General features: G+C 35.1%; 1 non-coding gene across 1 annotated transcript; it reads right to left on the bottom strand.

The window, feature by feature from the left end:
* Nucleotides 1–425: 425 nt before the first annotated feature.
* LOC125341991 lies at nt 426–532 on the bottom strand. Its single transcript, XR_007209123.1, has one exon. It is a non-coding gene; the product is annotated as a U6 spliceosomal RNA (small nuclear RNA).
* Nucleotides 533–2,775: the final 2,243 nt, after the last annotated feature.

The following is a 2,775-nucleotide window of genomic DNA, read 5'->3' as shown; positions in this document are numbered from 1 at the left end:
GTTGCATTGGTTTGTCTTTTTATCCTTTGTCTCTTAATTTTGGTATTCCCTTTCCCTTCCCTAGTTCTAATACACATATATACAGTATCCAAGGTACTAAAATCAGTTACAGTGATATCAGGGGTAAAATCACAGGAAGAAAATACAAAAGAAAAAGGGTATAATTTCACATGGCATGGTGAAAATAACAACAACAGTGATATACCACTTGAGTCTATAACTTGGAGTTCATTTCGCTAAGCATCATCTTATGTATTTATATGGACATAGCTATTAAGCTATTGTGATCTTCTTCTAGGACTATCCCAGAGGTGTACTAATTATTCCCTATAAGGAAAACCATAGAGTCTATGTTTCTTTGGGTCTGGATCACTTCACTTAATAAGATTTTTTGCAAGTCCTTTCATTTCTCCCTTTTTAAAAAAAAAAAAATGGAACACTTCACAAATTTGCGTGTCATCCTTGCACAGGGGCCATGCTAATCTTCTCTGTATCATTCCAATTTCAGTATATGTGCTGCCGAACCAAGCACCTTTCATTTCCTTATTAATGGGGCAGTGTCATTCTTTCTGATAGAGGCATAGAATTCCATTGTGTATATACACCCCATTTCTTGATCCACTCATCTCTTGAGGGGCATTTGGGTTGGTTCCAAATTTTAGTGATGACAAATTGTGCTTCAGTTAACACAGTTGTGCTGGTGGCTTTAGTGTGGTCTTCATTGTAATCCTTTGGGTAGATGTCCAAAAGTGGGGTTGCTGGGTTGTAGGGGAGCTCTATGTTTAGCCTTCTGAGGAATCTCCATAGTGCTTTCCAGAGTGGCTGAACAAGTTTACACTCTCACCACTAGTGTAGTAGGGCTCTCTTTTGGTCACCCTGCCTCCAGCATATATTATTATTAGTTTTTCTGATAATGGCCATTCTTACTGGGGTGAGGTAGAATCTCAGTGTTGTTTTGATTTGAATTTTTTTATGGTCAGTGATGTTGAACACTTCTTCATGTTCCTCTTGGCCATTCTTATTTCCTCTTCAGAGAAGTCTCTTTTTAGGTCTTTAGCCCATTTGTTTAGGGGGCATTTGATTCTTTGAGGATTTGTTCTGGAGGAATTTAAATTTTTAGTTCTTCATATATTTTAGATATGATGCCCTTGTCTGTTGTATGGATGGTAAAGATCTTCTCCCAATCTGTAGGCTTTCTATTTATCTTGCAAGCTATGTCCTTTGCCATGCAGAAATTCTCTAGTTTGATACAATCCCATTTGTCCAACATTTCTTTGATTTTTTGTGTTTCTGGGCCTTTATTGAGAAAGTTTCTTCCTGTGCCAAGCAGCCCAAGTGTTTTTTCCGACAACTTCTTGTAATGTTTTCAGGGTATCTGATTTTACTTCGCAGTGTTTGATTCATTTGGAATTCATTTTGGTGCAAGGTGATATATAAAGATCTAGTTTTAGTTTGTTACAGGTGTTGAGCCAGTTTTGCCAGCACCATTTGTTGAAGAGGCTTTCTTCCATTCTACTTTTTTAGTTCCTTTATCAAAAATTAAATAGCCATAGGTATGAGGGTTCATTTATGGGTCTTAATTTCTATTCCATTGGTCCTCAGGCCTGTTCTTGTGCCAATACCAAGCTGTTTTATTACTATAGCTTTGTAATACAGCTTGAAGTTTGGTACTGAAATTCCTCCATCACTGTTCTTTCTGCTTAGGATTGTTTTTGCTATTCAGGGTCTTTTATTGTTCCATAGACAGTTACTGTTTATTTTCCTACCTCGACACACAGATTAAGTACATAACACAGATGTGAATTCCCCTATTTAATACTGAATAAAAGTAAAGTGAAGGAAAATTTAATTTATTTGTTCAGAGAAAAACTTTGATCTTAACTAAATACAGTATCCTGAAATCAGTTGTTAATCCACTTTTACATGGTGGATTATGTCTCTCATATGAAAATGATTGTTATTAAGGTTTTTCTGATATGAAACATAAATAATAGAATGCATTTTGAACTTTTTTTGGTTCAGTTGCTGTTCTTTAGCCGCATCATTTAATCTGCCATAATGTATTCTTAAAAATAGGAAAGAACCTATCACTTGTGAATGTTTTAGATTTTTGTATGTATTCTAAGTGAGTGACCAATTAACCATATTTCTGGTGGAATAAAGGTGAATTAATTAGTTTTTCATCAAATAACCATACTGTTCTTATTTGAGAGAATAGGAGAAATGGAGTCACAAAAAGAGTATGAGGAAAGAGAAGGATAGGGAGAATAAGAAGGACGGGTTAAAGTTACCAAACATTGCCCTTTCACATAGGGCAGGGAAAATAGTTGACAAAGATAAAAATGTGTGTGAACAGTCAGTCACCTTGATGTAATTAAAACCATTCACATATCCACTGTGGTAATATTTTGCAGAGTAAGATGGTGTCACTCTATTTAATATCATTTCTCCCTCCCTCCTATCTTTTTATGTATCTTGTCATTGCCCTGAGACATGATCTCATTTACCAATTTACTGTCACAAGTTCTAACCTTCTCTATCATTCCACTAACAACTTTTGTCACAGAACATTCAATAACAGGATAGCCACTAATTATGACAGGTGCTCATTCTGTGATTTAGTATCTGAAATATTGCATATTGAAAGTAATACATTTTATTAAGGAGCAGAGCATACCTATTTTCATTACTGACTGTAAAGTTCCAATTAAAAATGTTGTTTTTGTTTTTGGGTTTTTTTTTGTTTTTTTTTTTTTTGCAGTCATGGGGCTTCAA

The sequence above is a fragment of the Perognathus longimembris genome, chromosome 1, assembly GCF_023159225.1.
Source record: "Perognathus longimembris pacificus isolate PPM17 chromosome 1, ASM2315922v1, whole genome shotgun sequence".
NCBI classification, from domain to species: domain Eukaryota; kingdom Metazoa; phylum Chordata; class Mammalia; order Rodentia; family Heteromyidae; genus Perognathus; species Perognathus longimembris.
Note: the sequence above shows the minus strand (reverse complement) of the source record. Positions and strands in the feature narration are given on the sequence as shown.